General features: G+C 34.0%; 1 long non-coding RNA gene across 1 annotated transcript in view; it reads right to left on the bottom strand.

The window, feature by feature from the left end:
- The window catches only part of LOC105481693 (uncharacterized), a 722,106-nt gene that overhangs the window by 273,609 nt on the left and 420,890 nt on the right, over positions 1–27,607 (bottom strand). The window lies entirely within an intron of this gene.

Below are 27,607 nucleotides of genomic sequence, written 5' to 3' on the forward strand. Positions count from 1 at the left end.
ATTTCTTAACTGATTTACTTAAAAATTATTCTGAAAGTAAATAAAAAGCATATTCCACATGCAGTCATTATCTTTTGGTTTCTGGAACAGGAACTTCCCAGCAGTAAATTTTATGATGAAGATTACATTTTGATAAAAGTGTTTTCTCAATTTAATAATGTCCATACATTGCATCATTGGAAATAGCAAAATAACAGAAGCTTGGCTCAAGATAAAAACATAAACATATAAAGTGCTTCCTATAACATATATTAAAATAATTTTCAACAAACTATTTATATGCAACCAGGTTCCCTTGTCTTACATGACAGGAGAAAGTAAGTTGATGGGCTCACAGAAAGTTCTGAACTTTAGTCCGAAGAGTTCTAAAATAAGTGCAAATGGAGCTAGGTAGCTGCAACAGCTTATGTGCAAAAAGTGACTTAAATTTAATATAGTCACATTTAGTTGTGAACACTCAAGTGTTATAATTTTACAGTTAGACAACTCTCAGTGGGACCAATTTCATAAAACAGTTAAATAATAGATTGAACAGGAATAGGTTTCACTGCCACGCGATGCTGTCTCACTTAGTTGTAATTGGTATGAATTACACAATTAATAAAGTCCAAAAATCAACCTTAAACTTGTTGATAAAGACAACATCAGTTTCTCTTTACTTTGGTCTATTTTATCATTAAATAGTTCAAATATAGTGAAAAGTGTAGAGAAAAATACTATAAACTTCATTTTACGAATCAACCCAGGTTCAGGACACCTTTATATGTTGTTTATTTGTTTCGGGTTTTTAAATAATCTTTTAATTGTCTATTCCTCCATAATTTTAATTCCCTATATCTCTCCTCTGAGGTACTCAGTAATCTTAATTTGGTGATTCTCATTTTGAAGAGTACTTTTTATATTTTTACTATATATCTATGTGGCTATCAACAATATTGAGTTGCATACTGAATACTTTTAAACATATCTAAATGTTGTAATATTATATGTATTATTTTTCATCTTGTTTTTGGCACTACATATTATACCATTAAGATTTGCCCCAATTAATATACATATTGCTTGTTCATTTATTATAATTGCTGTACATTAATGTGTTGCATTAATATATTACACTTTAGTTATCCTTTCTGTGGTCAATGGATATCTGGAGTATAATATCATACATTTTCACATTCATTATTAAAACCAAACCAATCCTTCAATGAGTAATCATGCACATGGCTTGTTCTTTTTTGTACATATGCTAGAGTCTTAGAGTCAGGGTTTTATAGGTAAAATTAGAAAGCTAAATTATATCAGTAAATATCTTCAACAGTTACAAGCTACCAATAATCACCCTGAGTCATGACTTTCTATTGCTTCATATACATGCCAACTCTTCTAAAATTTTGTCTATCTAATGAGCATAATATGGTATTATATTGCTTTTATTTGCATTTATCTGTTTACCAGTAGTATGGGATATTTTACACTATGTTTATTGGTCTTGTTTAATTCATTTGCTATGAGTTGTATGTTTGCATCATCTGCCTAACCTTGTATTGGGTTCTCTTGATGCTTTTGTCCTTCTAATTTGTGTGTGTGTGTAACTGAATATATTCTAGATATTTATCTTATCAGATATTAAAATCAGTTTTAACTTATTTCTTACTTTTTAATTTTTATGGTGTCTTCATTTGTAAATGGTTCATTTTTTCTGAAATACATACTATTCAAATGAGAATTTTCAGTGATTACATCTCTCCCAATATGTTAGCCATTTTTAATTTTTTTGTTTTTTAATTTCCAATTATTCATCATCAATATATGGTAATACACTTCCGTTTCCTACATTTAACCTATATTCCCTGGCCTTGCTACACTCTCACTTATTAGATCTGTAAGAAATTCCTCAGGATTTTCTATATAGATAACTATGTCATTTGTGAATAAAGGCAATTTTATCCTTTCGTTTCCAAAGTATATGATGTTTTGTTGTAATCCCTCGTATTTTTGCACTGGCTATGGCCTCCAGTGCAATGCTGATTAGAAGTTGTGAGAGATAACATTCTTGCCTTATGTATCAACCTTGAGCTTAAAGAATTCAACATTTTACCAAGTGTAGCAGCAGATTTTTAGTAGATGTGCATTACTGAATTGACAAAACTCCCTTCTATTTCTTTCTAAAAATTAATTTCTAAAGTTGATAAAATTGTATATGTTTATCATGTACAACATGATGTTTTGAGATATGTATACATGGTGGAGTGACTGTATTAAGCTAATTAATATATGCATTACCTCACATACTTATCATTTTATTATGACAATACTTAAAATCTCTCAGCAATTTTCAAGAACAAAATACTTTATTATTAATTATAGTCACCATATAATACAATAGATATATTGATCTTATTCCTCCTATCTTACTGAAAACTTGTATCATTTGACCAAATCTCTCCAAACATTCACCACCTCAACGCCTGGTAACCACCATTCTACTCTCTACTTCTATGAGTTTAACATTTTTGGATTCCACATAATAAGTGAGATCCTGTGGTATTTGTCTTTGTGTACCTGCCTTATTTTACTTCATATAATGTCCCTCAGGTTTACCTATATTATAGCAAATGACAGATTTCCTTTTCTTGATGGCTGAAGAGTATTCCATTATGGATATATAGCACATTTTAAAAATTCATTCATTAACGGATGGACACTCAGATTGATTTCAAATATTGGCAACTGTGAATAATGCTGCAATGAATATGGGAGTGCAGACATCTCTTTGACATACTGATTTCATGTCTTTTGAATATATACCCAGTTGTGGGATTCTTGGATCATATGGTAGTTATATTTTTAATTTTTAAAAAATCTCTATAGTGTTTTCCCTAATGACTGTACTAATTTACACTCCCACTAACAGTGTACAAAAGTTCCTGTTTCTCGACATCCTCAACAACACTTATTATCATTCATCATTTTAATAATAGCCATTCTAGCAGGTGGGAGATGCTATCTAATTGGGGTTTTAATTTGCATTTATCTGATAAGTGATATTGAACACCTGTTCACTGATGTGCTACTGAGCAACGGTTTGCCATTTGTATGCCTTTTTTTGAGAAATATCTATTAAGATTATTTGCCCATTTTTAATTGGGTTATTTGTTTTCTTATTATTAAGTTGAGCTCTTTATATATTTTGAATATTAACTCTTTATAAGATGTATGCTTTAGAAATATTTTCTCCCATTTTGTAGGTTAAGGCAATGTGATTTACTCTGTTGATTGTTGCTTTAGCTGCCTGGAAAAATTTTAGTCTGAAATAATCCCATTTGTCTATTTTTGCTTTTGTTGTCTATACTTCTAGGATCATATCCAAAAAAGTATTGGCCAGACCAATGCAATGGAGTTTTTCTCTATGCTTTCTTTAAATAGTTTTATAATTTCAGTTCTTACTTCAGATGAGGATCCAATTTTATTTTATTTTTTTCATGTGGATAACCAATTTTAAGAGCAACATTTATTGAAGAGGCTGTCCTTTGCCCATTGGGAGTTCTCGGAAGCTTTATCAAAACTCAATTGACCATAAATGTATGGTTTTTCTTTCTGGGCTTTCTAGTCTGTTCTATTTATCTGTTTTTGCTCTTATGCCAGTATCATATTGGTTTGATTACTACAGCTTGTATTATTTCCTGGAGTCAGGTAGCGTGATGGCTCCAACTTTGTTTATTTTACTCAAGATTGTCTTGGCCCTTAGAGGTCCCTTGTGTTTTCATACAAATCTTAGAATGGTTTTATCTATTTCTGTGAAAAATGTCATTGGAATTTTGACAGAGTTTGCATTGAACCTGTAAATCACTTTGGAAGTATGGACATTTTAGCAATATTAATTCTTTTGGTCCATGAACACAGACTTTTTTCATTTATTTATGTCTCCTTCAATTCCTTTCATAGGTGTTTTCAATGCACATGTCTTTCAACTCCCTGCTTAAATTTAGTCCTTAGTAATTTTTTATAGCTATTGTGAATGGAATTGTTCTCTTGATTTTTTCAAGTGATTTGTCATTAGTGTGTAGAAACATTACTGATTTTATATGATGTTGATTCTGTATTTTGCAATGTTATATAATTTGTTTATTATTCCTAAGAGTTTTCTAGTGGAGTCTTTAGAATCTTCTCCATATAAGATCACGTTGTCTGCAAATAAGGACAATTGAACTTATTTCTTTCCAATTTGAATGCCTTTTATATCTTCTCTTGGTAATTGCTCTGGCTAGGACTTCTGCTATGATGTTGAAAGGAATTGGTGACAGTGATCTTTCTTGTCTTCTTCTTGATCTTAGGGAAATGCTTTCAACTTTTCACTGTTGAGCATGAAGTTAGCTGTGAATTTGTCATCTGTGGTCTTTATTATGTTGAAGGACTTTCCTTCTGTATGAAATTTGTTGAGAGTTTTTATTATGAAAGGATGTTGAATTTTGTCAAATGCTTTTTCTTTATCTGTTGGAATAATATTTGTTTTGCCCTTTATTCTACTGATGTGGTGTATCACATTTATAGATTTGCATATGTTAAACCATCCTCTCATTCACGGGATGAATGCCACTTGATCAAGGTGAGCAACCTTTCTTAATGTGCTGTTGAATTCAGTTTACTAGTGTATTGTTGAGGATTTTTGCATCTATGTTCATCAGGGATATTGGTCTGTAATTTTCTTTTCTTACAGTGTCCTTGTCTGGCTTTGGTATCAGAGAAATGCTCACCTCTTTAAATTATTCTGATCTTTTTTTCCCAATTTTTAGGAAGCATTTGAGCATGGTTATTACTTCTTCTGTAAATGTTTAGTACAATTTGGCAATGAAGTCATAAGATCTTTTTTTTTTTTTTATGGGAGACATTTTATTACTGATTAAACCTCCTTAGTATGGCCTATTTAGGTTTTCTATTTCTTTCATGATTTAGTCTTCATAGGTTGTATGTGGCTAGAAATTTACCTATTTCTTCTAGGTTATCCAATTTGTTGGCATGTAATTGCTCATAGTAATCTCTTGTGAACTTTGTATTTCTGTTATTTCAGTTATAATGACTCCTCTTTTATTTCTGTTTTTATTTATTTGATTCTTCTCCTTTTAAAAGCTAAGTTTAGCTAGATGTTTGTTAATTTTGTTTATATATTTTTTTAAAAAACAGCTCTTAGCTTTGTTTATCTTTTTCCATTGTGTTTCTGATGCTGGAGGGGGCCTGGAGACCCAATACCCCAGGCAGGCCTGGAGACTGAGGCTTGGGGATCCTGCTTGGCACCATGGAGGGCCAAGTCATGGACACTGGCCTAGAGCCCGAGACTGTAGAGGCTTGGCTGGTGCTGGGTTTTACTGGGGTGAGCTAAGTATTGGGATTCAAGGCCAAGTCCTGTACTCACATTCCTCTCCTTCCCCCACATGAAAGCTATCTGGCTCCATGCTGTGCTGCATGGGGTTGGAGGAGGGGTGACACAGATAGTGTGAAACTGTCTCTCCCACCCTTTTCAATGTGTGTGTTTATTTGTGTGCAACACTTAGGTGCTATAATCTCTCATCTAGCTTCCTTAGCTCTTGTGAAAGTATTTTCTTGCATTTTCTTTATTCCTTCTGCAGAAATATCCATTTGAACAACTATCTTGCATGGACAGTTGTTCAAATCGGTATTTCTACAGAAAGACAAGTTCTAGAAAGCCCTATTCTGCCACATTGCTGATGTTCAATCCCCTTTAATTGATTTATTTCTGCCCAGAACTTTCATATCCAGTGGGTTAGAATTTATTAAATGCTTTCTCCATAACAATTGAGATGATTACATGTATTGTTGCAGTTGTTGCTTTTAGTCTGTAAATATGATAAACTACATTGATTAATTTTTGAATGTTGAGCCAACATTATATTTCTGGCACATATGTGACTGGAACATAATTTTTAAAACTCTGTATCATTTTTTGTATTGTTCCTATTAAAATTTACCAGAAATTTAATGGCTTAAAACAACCCAAACTTGTCGATTGGTTAGGAGTTCAACATCAGCTTCACTAGGCTAAATTCAAGGTGAATGGCATGGCTGTGTTCCTTTCTGGAGGCTTAAAGGGTGAATTCATTTCCTTGCCCTTCATAACTTTAAGAGGCCACTCATGCCTTGGCTCATGATCTCTATTTTCCATCTTCAAAGCCAACAACTTTGCATCTCTCTGACAATTCTTTAGTCAGCTCTGTCTCTCTCTCTCTCTCTATTGATCTCTTCCTCGCTCCCATCTCTCTTTCTTTCCTGCCTCTTTCTTCCCCCCTTTAAGAACCCTTCTGATTACATCAGACTCAATCAAATAATCCAAGATAATCTCTCCATTTAAAAATCTTCAGCCTAGGCCAGGCACGGTGGCTCACGCCTGTAATCCCAGCACTTTGGGAGGCTGCGGTGGGCAGATCACCAGGTCAGGAGTTTGAGACCAGCATGGCCAGCATGGTGAAACCCTATCTGTACTAAAAATACAAAAAAATTAGCTGGGCATGGTGGTACATGCCTATAATCCCAGCTACTCGGGAGGCTGAGGCAGGAGAATCACTTGAACTCAGGAAGCAGAGCTGAGATCATGCCACTGCACGCCAGCCTGGGTGATAGAGCAAGACTCTGTCTCAAAAAAAAAAAAAAAAAAAAAAAAATTCAGCCTAATCATATCTCTTTTGCTATGCAAGGTAACATATTCATAGATCCCAGAGATTATTACATTGGCATCTTTGGAGATTCAATTTTCTGCCCATCACAATATGTTGTTTACGGGTTTGCTTTTCTTACATTTTTTAAAAGATTTCTATGTTTATATTCATTAGAGATATTGGACAATTTTTTTTCATGGAATGGGTTTGTCTGATTTTGGTATTAGGGCAATGCTGTCCTTGTAAAAATACAGAGTGTTCTCATCATTTCTATTTTCTGGAAGAATTTTGTAGAATTGGTGCTTTAAATATTTGGAAGAATTCGCAAGTGAAGCCACGTGATTCTGGAGTATTTTAGATTGAAAGGATTCAATTATGAATTCAATTTATTTAATAGACAAGGTACTATTTATATTATTTATCTCTTTTTGTATGGCATTTGGTAGTTTACTTCTTTCAAGGAATTTATCTATTTCTTGTAAGTTGTAAGATTTATCGACTACAAACTGTTTATAATATTCTCTTAGTAATTTTTTACTATCTGTGAGGTCTCTTTTATTTTAGACATTGGTAATTTGTGTCATCTTCTTTTGTTCCAACTATTCTGAATATAGGTTTATTAATTATACTTTCTTACTCAGAGAATCAGATTTAGTTTTCATTAATTTTTCTCATTTTTCAGTATTCCTTTTACATTTGTTTCTGTTATCTTTATTTTTTTTTCCTGACTTCTGCTTACAGTATGATTAATTTACTCATAGTTTTCTTGTATCTTACCCAAATATTTAGCTTTCTTGGTGGAAAGAAAGGAGCTTTCATTCTTATTTGTAGCTCCACATTTTTATGTGGTATTATTTACTTCTTGCCTGACCAAATTTATAAACATACTAGCATAGGCCTGCTGATGATTAATTTTCTTTTGTTGTCAGGAAACTATGTCACTTTCAATTTTTTATTTTTCCAATTTTGGTGGCTCATGCCTGTAATCACAGCACTTTGGGGGGCCAAGGTGGGTGGATCATGAGGTCAAGAGATTGAGACCATCCTGGCTAACTTGGTGAAACCCTGTCTCTACCAAACATACAAAAATTAGCTGGGCATGGTGGCAGGCTCCTGTAATCCCAGCTACTCGGGAGGCTGAGGAAGGAGAATCGCGTGAACCTATAAGGTGGAGCTTGCAGTGGGCGGAGATCATGCCACTGCACTCCAGCCTGGGTGACAGAGGGAGACTCCGTCTCAAAAATAAAATAAAATAAAATAAAATAAAATAAAATAAAATAAAATAAAAATAAAAATGTAAAACAAACAAACAAAAAAACAGGTTTTTCCTCCCCTTTCAGTACTTCAAAGATAATGCTTCATTGTTTTCTGGCTTGATTTTTCCTGAATAACTAATGTGATAGACTTCTGAGGACTTTACCTAATATCTAAATATCCAAATGCATTATGAAAGGGACTGTTTGGTGTACTGTTTTCTATGGGGCCAGGCTTTCTTCTTTCTTTCCTCCCTTCCCTCCCTCCCTTCCTTCCTTCCTTTTTTCTTTTTTTCTTTTTTTTTTTTTTTTTCCAGTAAGAGTCTTGCTCTGTCTCCTAGGCTCACTGCCAACTCCCGGCCTCAAGCTATTCTCCCATCTCAGCCCCCCAAGTAGCTGGAAGTACAGGCATGCACCATCATGTCGGGCTAATTTTTGTATTTTTGGTTGAGACAGGGTTTCACCATGTTGCCCAGGCTGGTTCTGAACTCTCGGACTCAAGTGATTCGTCCGCTTTGGTCTCCCAAAGTGCTGGGATTACAGGTGTGAGCCACTGCGTCCAACTTCACATGAAGCATTTTTGTTATTGTCATTCTTCCCTTTCGCCTTGGATAGTTCTCACTAATATTTGTAGATTAGTATATAGCCAAAAATTCAAGGGGAACTTTCTGGAGATCTTTGAAGCCTCGCTGATGTAGCTCATTTTTTTTCCCTCCACTATGCTGCCCCCAAAATTCTAGCAGTTTGATCTTTCCAAATTCTGATCTTTACCTCCAGGGAACAGACAGGCTCTACTTGATTTTCCCTGCCTGCATTGCATCCTGAAAACCATCCTCAGCAAAATGTTGGGTTACCTATCCCAATTATTTCCCTTCCTTTAAGAATTATTCTCTTTTTGCTTGTTATCCTATGTCTGAAAAATCAGTGGATATTTTTTTTTCTTAGTCTTTTAAAAGAAAATGCAAACACAGTACCCATTACTACATAATGGCCAGAAGTATACATCCTCTACACATACGTATTTTAAACTACTTTTGCTCAGTTCTTTCTATATTTGTAATGTCATCCAATTGATTGCCTTAGCTTTTTTAACATCATATTTTTTTCAGGTTTTTAAAATTTGTTTTGTAATCTTACTAGGAGCAGAAGGTGGTGTCAGTTCTGTTTTGTTTTGTTTTGTTTTTGTCTCTACTCATACTTTTTTGCCTTACTGTTTTGCAGTTGTTTCTGTCTTACCCCCAGGATCTCTTACACAAAATCAACTCTCAAAATATCCATTTGGGGTAATGTTGATGGTTTTATAGACTGAGCCAAAGGGCAGAGAAAAAGTTGAGTCATTTTTGATCTTAAGACTGTGTTTCTGTGTTGACATTTGGGTCAGCTTTTTCTTAACAAGGCAAAACATAATTTTTTCTATAAGCTTTTTAAAAATTGTAGTAAAATACAAATAACATGAAATTTATAATTTAAACCATTTTTAAGTGTATAATTCAGTGGCAAATGTACTTTCACAATGTTGTGCAACCATAAACACCATCCATTTCCGAAACATTTTCACCATTTCAAACAGAAACTCTGTAACCAATAAATTATAACTCTCCATATCCTCTTTCGCCGACCTTTGATAACCTCTATTCTACTCTCTGTCTCTATGAATTTGCTTCTTCTAGGGGCTTTTTATAAGTGGACTCATACAGTATTCCAAAAAATTCAAGCTCTTTCTTTTCAAATCCTATCAGTGTATACTTGATGTCTGATGCAAAGAAATATAGCTAGTCTAGATATTTTACTCTTTTAACTATATAACAACAGGCATTTTAGTAAGTGGTTAATGCTTTCCCCCCAACCACTGTCAAAATAAATATTAGGACCTAATCCCTGAAACCTTTAAATATCTTCAGATGGGGAGATTATTCTGGGATGTCAGGTGGGACCTAAATGCAATTACAAGTGTCATTATAAAGAAAGGCAGGGAAACATATTACCCACGAAGAGGAGGTAATGTGAAGGCAAAGTGAAGACAGATTTTCAGATGGTTGGCTTTCAAGACTGAAGTAATGTGGGCAGAAACCAATAAATACCAGCAGCATTCAGAAGCTGGAAGACGCAAGAAATGAATTCTCCCTTAGCTCCTTAAGAGGGAGCATGGCACTGCTGACACCTCAATTTCAGCCCACTGATACTGATTTCATAATTCTTGACTCCAGAGCTATAAAAGAGTAAATTTCTGTTGTTTTAATTCACCAAGTATGTGGTGATTTTTGAAGCAGCCACAGGAAAATAATACAGCGTTCTTAACTATTTATAATGTTTGCACTAAAAGTCATGGAAATAAATACATACATACTCAAATATTGAGTATTATCTACAATTTCGTTTAAATATAATATATACAGCAATTTTCAATTATTCTTGTCAAATATGTAAATATCTGTCTTTCTTTCCTTTTTTTTTTTTTTTTTTTTTTTTCAGAGTCTTGCGCTGTCACCCAGGCTGAAATGCAATGGCGCAATCTCAGCTCACTACAACCTCTGCCTTCTGGCTTCAAACAATTCTCATGTCATATCCTCCTGAGTAGCTGGGAATACAGGCATGCTCCATCATGCCCAGATAACTTTTTTATTTTTAGTAGAGACAGGTTTTTGCCATGTTGCCCAGCAAGTCTCGAACTCCTGGCCTCAAGTGATCTGCCCACCTCGGCCTCCCAAAGTGCTGGGATTGTAAGTGCTAGCTACTGCACCCAGCCAGGGTCTTTCTATTTTTAAGGAAGAACAATTTGGGGAAAATGAAGGTCTGCTAATATATTTTCTCTCTTCCTCACCAACCACCTTACCAAGGATTTATGAATTTATACTTTAAGGATCTGTCAAGCATATCAACTCCTCCATACATTTGTTATCACTATAAACTACAATATAAGCCCAGAAATCCACACTTAACCTATAGCAGCAACCTCCTAACTGGTCTCCTGTCTTGCAATCTCATTCTCATGTGCCAGGATGGGAGTAAATTTTCAAAAGTGCATTTCTGTTTGCATATTACTTCTAATTAAAATTATATAATACATTTTCCTTAGTTTTCTAGTTAAAATTCAAGCCCTTTAATTTAACCAACAAGGCAATTTGTAATCAGGTGCCTACCTAACACTCTAGTATAATATCCTGTTATTTGCTTCTTAAAATCTCTATTCTAATTATACTTTTATCACCACTCTACACGATTTTATTGTCCCATTCTGTGCTCACCTAGAATCTCATAAATGCGTTTATCATAGCTATTATCACACTATATTATTAAAAAAATGTATTCACTTATCTGTTTTACCTAGTTTAATAAAAATTTCTTTAGGATAAAGATCACATGATTATTTAGCCAAGTATGCCCATAAAAAGTGTAGTGCTTACTTCATACCTATGTTTATTAAATTTTTATGTGAATACATTTGTATCAAAGCAAAATTTCCCAAAAATATATAGATACTTACTAAATGAAAAAGCATTTTGGTGGAAATCAAAACTAAAACAGACACTTAGCAAACTTATGACTTTGAGGAGAATAAGAATAGGCACTTAAAGTGATTTTAAAGTGAAAGCACTCCAATTTTGTATTTAGTTATTTTACATTTCTTTAAGGGAAACTATTACTAAGTGCATATATGAGATTTATGTTTTTTAAGTTAATACAAATTTATATTAAATGAATATAAACTGCTAATCATATGCTTGATTTGTCCATTCCTTAATAATAACCTATTCATCTCCCAGAATGGAGTTGACCACTGCATTCTTTTTGAAAATATAAAGAATCAAAAATATTTTCTTTTTAATTTTTTATAGTTTCCATCTGATTCCACCTTTTCCTACTAGTATTGTAGATACAGCCAAGAAGTATGGCAAGTAACGACATTTTCAATATAAGGCATTCAATCAAATATTACTAAGTAATTAGAGAATTTAATGACTAAAACAACAGGATTATCTTTGCTATTTAAAACGAGTTTACTTTTTATGGATGTTCCATTGTCTCATAGAAAAAAACAACGGTTACAAGAATAAATACATTCTAGGAACTAATTTTTTAATAAAACATGCTTCAGTGTTCTAAAATAAAGAAAAATACCATTCAGGACATAGGCATGGGCAAAGACTTCATGTCTAAAACACCAAAAGCAACGGCAGCAAAAGCCAAAATTGACAAATGGGATATCATTAAACTAAAGAGCTTCTGCACAGCAAAAGAAACTACCATCAGAGTGAACAGGCAACCTACAGAATGGGAGAACATTTTTGCAATCTACTCATCTGACAAGGGGCTAATATCCAGAACCTACAAAGAACTCAAACAAATTTACAAGAAAAAAACAAACAACCCCATCAAAAAGTGAGCAAAGGATATGAACAGACATTTCTCAAAAGAAGACATTCGTACAGCCAACAGACACATGAAAAAATGCTCATCATCACTGGCCATCAGAGAAATGCAAATCAAAACCACAATGAGATACCATCTCACACCAGTTAGAATGGCAATCATTAAAAAGTCAGGAAACAACAGGTGCTGGAGAGGATGTGGAGAAATAGGAACACTTTTACACGTTGGTGGGACTGTAAACTAGTTCAACCATTATGGAAAACAGTATCGTGATTCCTCAAGGATCTAGAACTAGATGTAACCATATGACCCAGCCATCCCATTACTGGGTATATACCCAAAGGATTATAAATCATGCTGCTATAAAGACACATGCACACGTATGTTTATTGCAGCACTATTCACAATAGCAAAGACTTGGAATCAACCCAAGTGTCCATCAGTGACAGACTGGATTAAGAAAATGTGGCACATATACACCATGGAATACTATGCAGCCATAAAAAAGGAGGAGTTTGTGTCCTTTGTAGGGACATGGATGTAGCTGGAAACCATCATTCTCAGCAAACTATCGCAAGAACAGAAAACCAAACACCGCATGTTCTCACTCATAGGTGGGAACTGAACAATGAGATCACTTGGACTCGGGAAGGGGAACATCACACACCGGGGCCTATCATGGGGAGGGGGAAGTGGGGAGGGATTGCATTGGGAGTTATACCTGATGTAAATGACGAGTTGATGGGTGCTGACGAGTTGATGGGTGCAGCACACCAACATGGCACAAATATACATATGTAACAAACCTGCACGTTATGCACATGTACCCTAGAACTTAAAGTATAATAATTAATTAATTAATTAATTAAAAAAAAGAAAAATATACAGGAACAGATATTGCTGTTACATCAAGGTACCAAATAACTGACCTGGTTGTTCCTAATTATTGATAGTTTATCACAACACTAACCTTGGCTTCTACAAAAGCGTTAGCAGAAATGATGGCAGGAACAGACATGATTTATTTATTAAGAATGATCTAGAGCTTCCTGTATTTTAAGTTTCAGGCAGTCACACTGTGCAATACCATGTCATTCAGCAAGAACTAATCAGAGACAGGAAGCACTTTAGCATGTTTACAGAAATATCTTTTTAAACAGATTTAACTATTAGACAACGCTCTTGTAAAGCTCTCACTCTGAAAAACATGGGTAAAAGATTATCACTCCATACTCACAAAAATTGATTTTGGAGATTGAAAGTTGTTCCACACTGAGGTTGGATTTCCTTTTTTCACTGAACTGAATTTTGGATATGCCGTGAATATACTAGCATTCACTAGGTGCTGACGTGTCACTCTAGCACATTTTTTCAAAGAATCATTAAATTTCCCCTCATATTTTTATCAAGTATTCTATGTACCCAATGGAGATACATTATTATATAAAGTAATAATGATAACGTTAATAATAATATTAACTAACATCTATTGAGCACATAGTAAATGTCAGGCAGGTATCTGCTAATCATGTTATATGTATTATACTATCTAACCCTCAATTAAAACTCTCTGAAATAAGTATAGTTATTATCTTTATGTTAATGCTCACACCAAGGGTAAGATAATGTTGCGTATCTTGTTCAGGGTTAAATATAACTTCTTGAAATGGTAATTTGACATCAAATCAGAGTCTGAGGCCTGAGTTCTCAACCACTATGTTTTTGTTGTTGTTGTTTGTTTGTTTTTTGAGATGGAGTCTCACTCTGTTGCCCAGGTTGGAGTGCAATTGTGCAATCTTGGCTCACTGCAACCTCTACCTCCTGGGTTCAAGTGATTCTCCTGCATCAGCCTCCCAAGTAGCTGGGATTACAGTTGTGCACCACCACACCTGGCTAATTTTTGTATTTTTTAGTAGACACAGGGTTTCACCATGTTGGCCAGGCTGGTCTTGAACTCCTGACCTCAGGTGATCTGCCCTCCTCAGTCTCCCAAAGTGCTGGGATTATAGGCGTGAGCCACCGCACCCCTCAATCATTATATTAAATGGTTTTTTTTGGTTTTTTTTTTTTTGGTACTCCGCTCCCTCCAGTGGTAAACAACAGAAGTCCATAACCTGAATGACAGAGATTATCTTTATGTAAATACTTTCCAAACTTGTCTCCAACTTAGTGCCTTTCTAAGCTGCTGACCTACATTTTCCAATGTCTAAACATGCTCTGACAGCACTAATACCCTTTTATACTCACACTACTGCCACTCCAGTTACTGTCACATGCTTCAATATTTCTTCTAACAAATTCAGATTCCAGATTTAATTTATGACTGATCTTCTCCACACCTCAAATTGAATTGTTTTACTTTTGTGAACAGCCACTGTCTAGAGATATGGCTATCAGAAGAAGTAGCAGATTACAGCTTTGGCAGTTATAATAAAAGTCTCTAATTCCTTTCTCTGTTCTCATTCACTTCTCTATTCTCCTCCCAGTCTCTGGTACAGCTATCAGAGCTTCACTTACCTTTCCTTACTGTAAATGTACGCTCTTGGGGAAAGATCCAAAAACAAACACACACATGAACAAACAAAGGTAAAAGCATCTGTTAACATTTACTTGAAGTCATTTTTTTCTGTATTTGAATTGTATGAACAGACTAAAAGTATGGAACTAATGATAAAAATGTACTAATCACAATGCCAATTGGTAGAGGTTTCACTGAACAAAAGGGCCCTTTGCTTGCATCATTTTACGTTCATGACATATTGATAAATACTTTCTTATTCACTCATTCTCAATAGATGATTGGGTCAAAGTAAGGAGAAGAGGTCTAGAGGTAAGAGTTCTCCAACACATACTGAACACAGTGACGGTGGCTCATAAGACATATCATTTGAACAACGACAGAAAGAACCCCTACAGGTTAAAAGTCACATTTCTTTGAGAATTTCTAACTAAATGAATGGCTTATAGGTGACTGGAGCAGAAGTAAATGAAAAAACAAATTAGATTTCAACTTCATATTAACAACAATTTAAAAAATCACAAAAATTATTCAGCAGCAAATATTTTTAAGAAGCTAAGAATATAAATGTATACAATATGACTTACTAATCTTAGAATTTTAATACTACCATGCTTCAGTTCCCGAATACTTCTAAAGAAATTATTCCAAATATACAGATTTGTCTGAACACTTCTCAGAAATTCTCTTAAATACATAGATTTGCCTTAAAATAAAAGTGTAGTTGTCAACTCACCTTGAGGATTTAATATTTCTCAACAATGACTGAATTTCCTTAAACAGTTTTCTTTCTACTTCCTCAAAAATTATTCCAAAACTCAAAACTTTTCCTCAAGACTTCTATTCAAATTTCTTCCTAGCCTCATTATAGAAAATTGCCTTTGAAGAAAACTTAAATCATCACTACCCTAATTAATTCAAATTTTACCCCAACTTTACAAATGTATCTATACTCCCAACTATCATAGAGAATGAGATATCTTTTTTCTTTTTTAAAATCAACCTGTCCATTTGTGTATCAGATTTTACACCTTTCCATCTGCTGCATTATTTGGCTCCATACATTTTCTTCAATCACCACTACAACTGCAAAGTAGTCTTTATTCTTGCCTTTTGCCTCCAAGGTCTATAAATGTCAGAAAAAATCTTCCATATTTAAAAAAATTCCTGCTTGACTCTTCATGTTTCTCTTGTTTTAAATTTATTTATCTCAAACAAGCCTTTAGAATTTTAGGCATGTACAATATCTCTCTCTCAAAGCACTCTATTTAGATGTGGCCCCTTATGTAATAATTACTGATTCACTTATGTATCAATAAGTATGTATTACTCATGTATCAATCAATTTCTATCTGGAATACCACGAGATAGAGAGTTCCTTGAAGGAAGAGGTGCTGACTTTATGGGTTGCTGACACAGAGCAGGTGGCAAACATTTGTCTGCAGAAAGAGTAAATGAATAGCATCAATGAACACAAGATGCTAAATAATTTTTGTGAAATTAATTGATCAATTAACAATACAGCAAGCATTTATCCTTCTATTGAGTCATCAATGACATTTCACAATAGGCCATGATTTTACTTGAATAAATGTAGTTTTTCCAACCCACTTGAGAGAATCTATATGTAACAATCCCCTAGTGAACTAACTAAACAAATGAATGATAAAACTGATCACAACCACACAAACTCAACATCACAGATACTGGAGTAATGATAACATTTATAGAGGTAATATTTATAGACATCTTGTTATTGTATGCTAAACACTTTGGGAACACTTTAAATTAATTTTCAGTTTATCCTCATAGTAACTCAAAATTAGTTAAGTAGAAACTATGTTGTCACATTCACTACTTACTCTCTCTCTCTCTCTCTCTCTCTCTCTCTCTCTGCAAATGGTCATGAGAAGACAAAGATATATAGGAAGTATACTATGTTTTGATGAAGGTAGAAATTAGAATTACATAGTGTAAAAAGAATGTCAAAGACTGATAGACACTACTAGAAGCTGGGAAGAGGTAAGCGAGGATTCCTCCATGGGTTTCAGAGACAGCATGACATTGCTGAGGCTTGATTTCAGAGTTTTGGCTTCCAGCACTGTGAGACAACAAGCTTCTATTGTTTCAAGCCATTTCGTTTGTGATATTCGGTTATGGCAGTCCTAAGAAACTAATATACCAGCTTTATGGAACGTTCTAGATCAGAATTCACTGGTGGGAAAAAATAAGAGTTCTAAACTCAGAGGGAAATTTTTTTTCCCAAATTTGCCCAGCTATCATAAAGTCCCACTATGTTTTCAACTCTTGTGTTTATGCTTCCTCAATTAGAACTGCAAGGAAGGAGCAAGAAAAGGAACTATTTAGGAGTAAAACATAATAACAGTGAGCCCCTGTGCTACTCAGGGCTCTCCAGAGACGCAGAACCAATAGAATGCAGAATGTGTTGTGTGGGGGGCGGGGGGTGTGGGGTCAGGGGAGTTACACACAAGAGACAGAGAGAGAGAGAAAAAAGAAAAGAAGAAAAGGAGAAAAGGAAAAAGGAAGTAAGGAAGGGAGGAAGGAAGGAAGGAAAGAGAGAAAGAGAGAGAGAGGGAGGGAGGGAGGGAGGGAGGGAAGGAAGGAAGGAAGGAAGGAAGGAAGGAAGGAAGGAAGGAAGGAGGAAGGAAGGAAAGAGAAAACAAAGGGACATCACCTATTATAAGGTATTGGCTCACACAATTATGGAAGCTAAGAAACCCTAAGAGCAGCAGTTGGCAAGCTGGAGACTCAAGAGCGTTGATGGTGTACTTCTAGTCCAAGCTTAAAGTCCAGAGAACCAAGAAAGTCATTGGCATAAAGTTCCAGTCTGAAAGCCAGCAGGCTTGAGACCCAAGAAGAGCCCATGTTTCATTTAGATTCTGAAAGCAATAAAAGGCCAATGTCCTAGCTCAAGCTGTCAGATAGGAAGAGTTTGCCCATACTCATGGAAGGTCAGCCTTTTGGTTCTCTTCAGGTCTTCAACTGACTGAATGAGGGTCACCCACAATAAAGAGGTCAATCTACTTTGCTTTACTGTCTATTGATTCAGTTGTTAATCTCATCCAAAAACATTCTTACAGACACACCCAGAAAAAAATGTCTGATGAAATATTTGGGCATCCCATAGTCCAGTCAAGTTGACATACAAAACTAACCATCATGTCCCAATATCCAGTGATATCATACTAGTCACATGTTATGGACATATTAAGGTAAGAAATGATTGTTCACAAGTGGGATTGTATAAGCAAATGCCCTGAAAATCAACTTCATGAATCTTCTGAAAAATATATGAAAATATAATTTAGGACAAAAAGAAGGATCCCATATTCAACCTGACACTGTATATCCCACATCAATTTTCTTTTTGCCATAATGAATGGCAGTTTATTTGTTCTCATCACAAGCTTAGCTGGGAATAAATAAAAGTGCTGCACTAATAGCTTCATTGACACATTGCTGAATTTGTCACTGTTGGTTCAAAAGCCAGAAAAATCTCATTATTGTTTGAAGTATATTATCCAACACAAGATTACCTATGTTTAGAATATCTCCTTAGCAGTAAGATTAGTATCTAAAACAAGCAGAATGATCTAAAAAAATTTTAGTATTAAAGACTTTTCTATGTTTGCATTTTGTTATTAATACAAATTAATGTTAATGAAAAATGCATTGGAATTAATGAAAAGGTGGCAGAACCCTGGTTACACCACTCACTAGCTTTGAGATTTCAGGTGAGCAAGTTACTCTCCAGCGACCTCAGTTTCCTGCAAAATATAATTCCTGCCCTCCTAATTCACAATGTTGTTGAGAATTAAATGAGATGATGTATGTGATACTGCTTTATGAGCTCCAAACACTAAGAGTTCATGCAACAGACAACGACTTAAAGTCTTCTATAACCATGAATTGCTCAGGCGGGTGAAGAAAAGAAAACAGGTACGTCATAATCCCTGATCTCTTGGAATTCAGAAATGTAAGTGAAGGAATAAATGTGCTGGGTTAGGAGCTACGAATAATTAGTGTGAGCGAAACTCGGCATGTACCTGGAGATGTGGTAGAAAATAAAATTACAAATGAAGTTAGAATCCAGTTTTAGAAGGCCCTTACACATCCTGATTGGGAGTTTAGAATTGTTCTTTTATGCTAAGAAGAGCTATTAAAGTATTTGTAACATAGAGATGACATGATCAGTTTTATGTTTTCAGACACTCCCTTTGGCAGCAGTATAAGATATTACACTGTAGAAGACCTTAATCTTTATGGATTATGGAAGGTTACCTCATACCAATAACTAGCATATTGTTGATTTTGGACATATAGTTCATATAAATAAAGATAGCAATAAAATGAATCAGCCAAAGTTTCAAACCTGTAGGAGTAGCTTAATAGTCTATCTTCCTACTAGTCTTCACATGTGTGTTTTCTTTTTCTTTTTTGCCCTTTACCAGCAAGTGGTCTTATGTCTAGTCAACAGAGGAGGAAACTGAAGCAGAGATGTTCTGTAGGATGTTTAAAGAAGCACATCCAAGTGTTATTGTGAATGGTCACATTGACTACAGAGTGTGATTCCTGGAAGGGATGACTTTCAGTCTCATGGCTCTTGTAGGAACATTGTTATAGCTCTTTAGTGTTGGGAGGTAGAACTGAGGTGCTTACATGTGATGTATATGGTAAATGCTCAATAATAATAGTCTATGTTCTAGTCATTAATTAGACTTTATGCTTTAGGAGAAACCTGTGCACAAACTATTGCAAAACAGAGACCTAAAATCATCATCACATGAACCACATAATAAAAGAGATTATGATCATTTGCAAACTCTCTGTACATATATTGGATTTAGAAGTAATAAAAATCATTTTGTATCGCTAAGATTAATAATACCATAACACAGGAAAAAAAAAATTGTCCATTTGTTGCCTTAGGTGACTCTCAAAGGAGACTATGTAAACATATGAACAACAACTAGCCTTCCTTATGACTTACACAGAACGTGAATTAGGCTAATAACTCATCGTTCCCATCTTTGCAGTCCTGTAAATGCACTATCTCTTCTTTGGAGTCATCCAGACATAATCCACAGAATATGCATACTATTGTTTGAATTTATATTTCTAAAAAAATAAAAACAGTTTGACATATTGGCAAGACTGAAAATGAAGGGACTTAATAAATTTGACCCTAACTTTCACACTTATTTTCTGAGAAATCTTAAATAACTATTTCATTTTCCTATGCATCAGCTTTATCATCTTTTTTCAGTACAATTATTTTATAACTGACAACTTGTTATACAAAATTTAGCACCTGAAGTTATACTGTCATATATTGTTATCTGCTTATTTTCACTGCACACAACTTAACACTTAAAGGAGATCGCAAATTTTCATGTTTTTCAGAGAAGGCAGCATAGTATTAAATACATGTTTGACTGACTTTAAAAATATGCTTTTACATTACCTTGACGTTTTATCATTTTAGAGTTAGTTGACAATTCAATATGCAATAACTCTACTGGTTACATTTATGAGGGTAAATTTTCTAAACTAAAACCAATTCTTTTTCATAAGTTGAAGGATTCACCCTATGAGTTTCATGAGTATCCTGTGAGTTCGATGTGATATGCTAACTGTTCTACCTAACAAATAATATTAACTCTTTGGATTATTCATGGTATTAAATGAATATATTATTACAAAATGTAAGCAAGTTTGCTATGCTTTATTTCTACAATTCCAAGGCCAAACTTCCACTAAGGAATTATACTTTTTCTGTAATTAATTATAACATGTAACAAATTATAATAAGCCTATAAAGCAAAAGGGACAACTATGTCTTTATACTCTACAGACACTGTGATAAATACTTTAAAAACAAAATCTGGATGAAATCATCTTTTTGAGTGCACACTCAAACCACAGAAGTTTCCTGCTTAAAATATCTAAGAAGGAGTTTATCAAGAGGCCTGTGGGTTTTTCATACAATTCTGCAGGAGGCATGTATCTTAAATAAAGAATAAAAGGGCAAATGGAATACAAAATTTGTAACGAGGAATTTGATTCCCTGCACCTGTTTTTCAGAAAGGTTTTAATATGCAAACATAAACAATTAAAAAGAAAGCCTAAAAACACAATATATAACAAGAGTGACTTAAGTTTCTTCTGAGATATTATTTTTTGAATTATTGTATAAATGATACCAATCCTTTGAATTCATAGGAATAATATATTATTATCTGTATACTCAGTTGTTTCTGCTCAGTTCAAGTAATAGAAGTGAGCCTATTATATTAGATAGAAAAATGTAGCACCAAGTCAGTTAAACTGACCGAATGGTGACTCTAAACGACAAAATCAAAGGAGATTTTGCAAAAGTTCAAAGATGTAAAAAAGGGAGAATGATTGCTACTCTTCAGTCTTTGTACAAAAACACTTTATATTTTATCAAGAAGCATTTTGTAAATACAATCCAAAACATAAAGTTGATGAAAATCATAATTTCAAAACTTTACTAAACTCTATTTCTAGATTTTCTTTGTAAATTGATATATTTAACAAAATCTTACTTAATATAAAAAAGATTCACTTCAAATTAAAAACAGCAAAATCAGTTTATTTTACAATGTTAATTTAATTTCAAAGCCTAGAAAAAGTATTTTAATGTAAAAATTCAATTCATAATTAATACATCAAGAATTTAAGAAGTCTAAAGCACAATAAAAACAGCACAGTAGGTTTATACATTCATTTTTGTGGTCTATTGATACTTTATTATCTACTTTTTACTAGCCTCAAATGAAAACAGTGTCTTTAAAATCATCAACTTTCTTTATTAAATCAGAATAATGGACTATTAACTCATGGAGCGAAAGATAACTTCATTAATGATGATAGGAAGCTGGCTCAGAAATAAATTATTTCTGACTCATCTTTTGTTTTTAGACTGAACTTCAAAAGAGTAATGAGAATCAACTTTTTCTTCTGTTCTCTCTCAAAGCTCTTTGTAAATGTGTTGGAGAAGTTTTGGGAGGTATAGAGCTATGTAATGCTAGGATAACTTTGGGAAAGAAATATGCTACTATATTTTAAAATATTTACTTCCACTATGTCCTATCAACGATACTAAATAATTATCAGCAGAAGAAATCCGTGACATGAACCACTGTTCGGCAATTAAAAATAAGAAAATAGGGTTGTGGTTTTCAGTTGCTACGATACACATTTAACCATGAGCACTAAGTGTACAAATAGTTGGAACTTTATTAACTGTTGAGTTTTAAATGTGTAATGATCATTGCTTCACAATGTTAAATGTGAAATGATTTATATGCCTTTAGGGAGGTAACTAGTATCTAAAAGTGTAATAAAGTTAGCTGAATTTCATATTAACAGAAACATATTTTTGCTGAAATAATGTTAATATGAAATGAAATTGTAAAGGTGAATTCTATTAAAGGATTAAGCTTACTTTGTTTCCTCTCCTTCTTATTATTTTACTTCTTTTTATTCTCCTCCTTCTCCTTTCTTCTCTTCTTATTCTTCATCCCCTGTTCTTGATTTCTGAGGCCCCTTCCAACTCTAAATGGGTTCTGGCAATCTGTGAGTTAGAAAACAATTCCCCTCCCCCTCATCTAGGTTCTAGCTCACAATCCATTTACTCTTTTAAGAAACTCTCCCCTTTACTACCAACATCTTCCCCTCTGCTCGCGCCAGCCCTCAGTCCTAACGCTCAACACCTTATACCACGCACACCTGCACCCATTGCCCCTTGCTCCACTTGTCAATTTCCAGATCTCTTTTAAGAGCCCTTTTAAACATCACTTCCTTCACTAAATGTCTCCAGATTTTCCCAAATAATATGTTGAATTCAGGAAACCAAAGGAAGTATGTCTTGTCATCAAGAGTGTATTTAGGATGATGTTAAGGCTAGAGAAGTGGGCAGGAACTGTGTCAAAAATAATATGGATTGCTAAACCAACAAATCTGAACTTTATCATGAAGTCATGGAGTTCACGAAGAACTTTAAGCAGGAATAGATTATATTAATGTTTGTGTTTTAGAAAAATTTCTCTAATTGACAATAAAGGACGGTTTGGAAACAAGAAAGACTGGAGCCAGGAGAAATGTTTTATCTCTCTCAATAATCACATAAATACACAAATAGACTGTAGATGTTTTTATGGCATAGACTGCATCTTATACTTAAGAATTTTATTACCAAATGACACTGTTATAAATCTATACTTGTAAGAATACTCAATGTTGATGGCCTATGTAAGTTTTACCACTTTTTAAAGAAGAGAGGAACCAAAATAGTGTGGACTTTGCACAATTAACTTTTTTTCTTAAAGATGTACACACAAACACACATGCACACACATATATATACCCTATATTACATATATACATTCCTAAATTACATTGAAATTGGCATAGCCAAAGATTTTAAAACCAAACTTTAACAGGATAAATAATGTGTTAGGTGTCTATGTAACCATAATTGTTTATTGCCTAAGAGGCAACACATGCTGGCACAGATGTTGAATAGAGAAAATTTTTAAATATTTCTTTGGTTCAAAGGCTATAGTTGTCACTGTTCCTAAGTTACTCCCACCACCCTCATAGTTTCCATAAATACATGTAGAATCTCAAAGATCTTAGTGTTATTTGTTTTCAAGAAACAAAGTTCAATGCTCATGGCAAATAAATTACACCTACCTTCTATAAATTAATTCATGACAAATTTTAAAAATTAAGGAAATTCTAAGAAAAAGCAACTAACCAAATAGTACCAAAATAAAATAAAGAACATTTAACAGGTAAAAATTCTGACTTGCTTTAACCACCAAAATGAGCATTAAGAATTCAGTAAATTTGAGAAAATGTGAGTGACAGGTGTTTAACATAAATTATCTTTGTCTAAAAAAATCCGTGGATTTTAATACCACACACCTACACATGCATACATAAAATCCATATGCCTGAGTATTTCATATATATATATTAGAATTATTATGTCATATGTAAAAGTGGTAGAATCTGAGACAAGTATCTAAATAGATACTTCTTCCATTTTTCTAATAAACTAGGCTAGGATTTTACAGATTCAACTTAGTGCAGTAAAGCCCAGTGCAGAAGTAGATGAGTTGAAATCTAGAAGGATTAAGATCAGGCCCTGCTATCAGTGCATGTCCATAAAGAACATCCACAAAACTAGAACAGAAAAAGGAAAAAAAAAGTGCTTTTTAGTCAGGTACATTTGGATTCAAATCCCAGTTTCACCAACGAGTATTAAGTAAACTTGAGCAAATTTATTAATGTTTCTTGAACTCTGTTTCCTTATTTGTAAATGGAGATGATAATATTCTAGTAGTCTCAAAAAAATTGTAGGGATAGTAGCACATCTAGCAGAGTCTAAAAGCAGTGCATGTTCAATAAGAGGTAGCTATCACTGAAGTTTCAAACTGCATTGTCAAAAGTGATATGTAAGTGCTATTCAAACCATCAAATAATTAAAATGTGATTATTTCTGGAGGCGAGGATTGGAAAGAACCAGTTAGCTAAGGAAGATTTTAAAAATGTAACTATCTTTAAAATTAGTTTTTAGAAAGTATCTTTAGTAGTGGTTAGAATTGTAATATAGAAAATTGATAGGAAAGGGCATTTCAGACAGAACAGTAGACGAGATGCTAGAATATTTGGATATTTTAACATGGATGAATTATACTATTTGACAAGAGTAAGTCTGGGACTTCATAAGAGTTCTGAAAACCACACCAGAAATTATAATTTGATTCTTGATATGCTTATAGCAATTAACATGTTTTAATTAAATGACTATCATTAAACAACATTTTCCCATTACCAAGATTATTTTCCTTATTTTGATTTTTAAGGCTAATGAACCTATTAAAAATATCCAACAATACAATTTTTTCCTTGAGTGGATAAAATAGGAAATCATATATGTTAAAATGTATTATAAATCCTGTGGCACATTACAAAATGCTTATGAACTTTCTTTTATACCCATAGCAATGCTATTTTAACAATTCTGTCACAGCCTGACATTGGGAACTAGTAACCATGAAATAATTTTTCAACATGCTTTATAAAGAAAATATGCTCCCAAATTTGAGGATGTGATATTATTAGAGACTCCAAAATTTCCCTGAACTCATGATGAACCATTTTTTCTCCCTTCTACATTGAAAGGCATCATAGGTTCTTTCAGAACACACAAAACATTCTTGCTACTGCATTAAAAAAACACAGGCTGATCCCCCACCCAGCAAACACTTGATGGAAAGAAAACAGCTGGTGTATGAAAGAGAAGCTTGCTCACACATTTCAAGATAACTTCCGACTAGATTCATCTTTAGATTATTCTAACGCACAATGTTTCTGGCTTGAATATGAAGCATATTGAGTGTTTCAGGGAGGAATATTTGTTTCTGAATGCCAAGCTCTGTGTTCAGCCTAGCAGAAAGGCCTCTCATCCTTTTGGGCTCCCACAGGCTTGTGGAATAAAAGTGAGTTGTGCATCACTGGTTTGCTGTGGTTTTTGAAACCATATCAAACTGCCTGTGTCATGCTCTTCATTCAACAGATGGAAAATATTGCCTTGCAGCTCAGTAACAGGAAGAGAGGCCCATTGGGAGAGTTGAATAGAAGCCCAGAGAGGCATACAGGCCATGTACATTCCAGCAAGGGGTTAACAATCAAGGAAAGTAGGAGTTCACTGAGGCAAGACAGAGAGAAATGGCCAAGCTGCTTTTGTGATTGATGATCAGTGGAATGCAAAGAAGGACGAGTAAGTAAGCACAGAAAGACATTTCAGTATGGATCACAGGCATTAATAAATAGAAACTATCACAATGAACTCTGATGATGATTTATAGTGTGGCTCTGAGGCAAATCCATTCATCTGGGGTTGCTAATAACATGAAAAACATGTAAAACCCCCCAAAATAACAGTACATTACATCCACAAAATTTTTTTGGAATTTTGCTGCTGCTTTCAATACTTTATGTCTTCATTCAATATCTAAACTAATGTATCTAGGTACAATTTCATGATGCCTATTTGGAATTGCAGTCAATGATGATTTTCACCAAGCAGAATCATCTGCCCACTTCTCACTAACCTCCAAGTTTATTGGGCTTTACCTCTTTCTTAAGCCACACTTTAATGTAGCTATTTTTGTACTTTCTCATTTTACTTTCCTTCCTGAGTAGCTCATGGCATATTAATCCTGCCAAAATTACCATGAGAAGAACAGGCCTAATGAAGCAGTTAGTTTGATGTCTTACAAACCTGGGTGCTGTTGCTCAAAAAAACGTGCTCCGCTCCACTAAGAAGACATTACACAGGGAGAAGAAATTCTAATTTATTCCAGTTTTCAAGTATGTGTTTTTATCTCTGCATGGCTTTCACATGAAGTCATGTATATGTCATTTTTAGAGCAAAGTCCAGGACATATAGCATCAAATTCAGGTAGTTGCTAAAAATTCCTGAGCACCCTAATAACTTCCAAAAAGACTTACGTGCTTTCTTTTGGTGGAATGGTTTTGTCCACATTGAATGTCTTTTGTAATGAGGTAGAAGGTAGATGGATAAATAGGAGGGTGAATAACTAGATAGATTATATATATATATATATAAAATATGAATATATATTGCATATTTTTCTCATATTACTTAGTAAGTGCTTATCATGCATCAGATAATTTACATTTACGTTTCCCTCTCTTGATTCTTACTTAACTCTTCAAATTGGCTTATTTCTTGGCTGCATGTTTTTTAGACATGGAAAAGGAAGTACAGTTTTAAAGTTACAAAATCACTATATGGCAGAGCTTGTTCCCCACTAAAGCAGATAAGAGAGCCCATACACTTAATTGCTCTTCCAGGCAGCTTTCATATGGTGAAGGGATTGTAAGTATGAATCTAAATCCAATTACACTAAAAGCTCCTGAAAGGAGATAGAAAGGACCTGTTTCTCCCGCTTCTGATCCATAGATTGCATGTTATTGCACCCCTCAGCGTTCAGGGCCTTGATGGCCTTATTAACAAGCTCTGGTGCTGGGACTGAAATAGAAGACAATGGTACCTTTTAGTTAGAGATGTTCAGCCAAGCTCCTTGGGCAATTCACTTAACTCTGGGTTTACATACCTTATGCAATGACTACTTAGTTTAACCCTTCCTTTATCAACATTAATGTTCCTTTATTTGTGGTCTTTTATTTGCTCATTCGTAACAATTCGCCTCATCAGGTTAGTGTAAATGATTTAGCCATTTATAATAAGATATTTCAATCAAACTTTGCAAAGTTAATGTAGAGACACAGAATATTCGCATGACTGATCAAATGTTGTAATCAGTAATTATTATGTTTTAAATTTGAAGACAATTTAAAATAAATTCATAAACTATAATTCTAAAAGGGGATTTGGATTTGTTTTTGTTCACTAATCTATTAGTATATCCCTATTATATACTATATACTAATTAGTATATTAGTATATCCCTAATATACTAATCTATTAGTATATTGAAGTTAAAATAAAGTGCACTTAGGCAGAATATTGACACCTTTTTTATAAAAGCAACCACTGATAATAAAGTAAATGAACTTTGCTGTAGTTATGGTCTTTTAGTGGCAAGGAAGAATCTTCATTAAATTACTCCAAGTAATGTACAATTTCACATCAGAATCTGTGTGAATAGGAGGAAAACAGTAAGTGCCAAAATAGGACCGGGTCTCATAGG

This window comes from Macaca nemestrina, chromosome 16 (assembly GCF_043159975.1).
Source record: "Macaca nemestrina isolate mMacNem1 chromosome 16, mMacNem.hap1, whole genome shotgun sequence".
In the NCBI taxonomy this organism is placed as follows: Eukaryota; Metazoa; Chordata; class Mammalia; order Primates; family Cercopithecidae; genus Macaca; species Macaca nemestrina.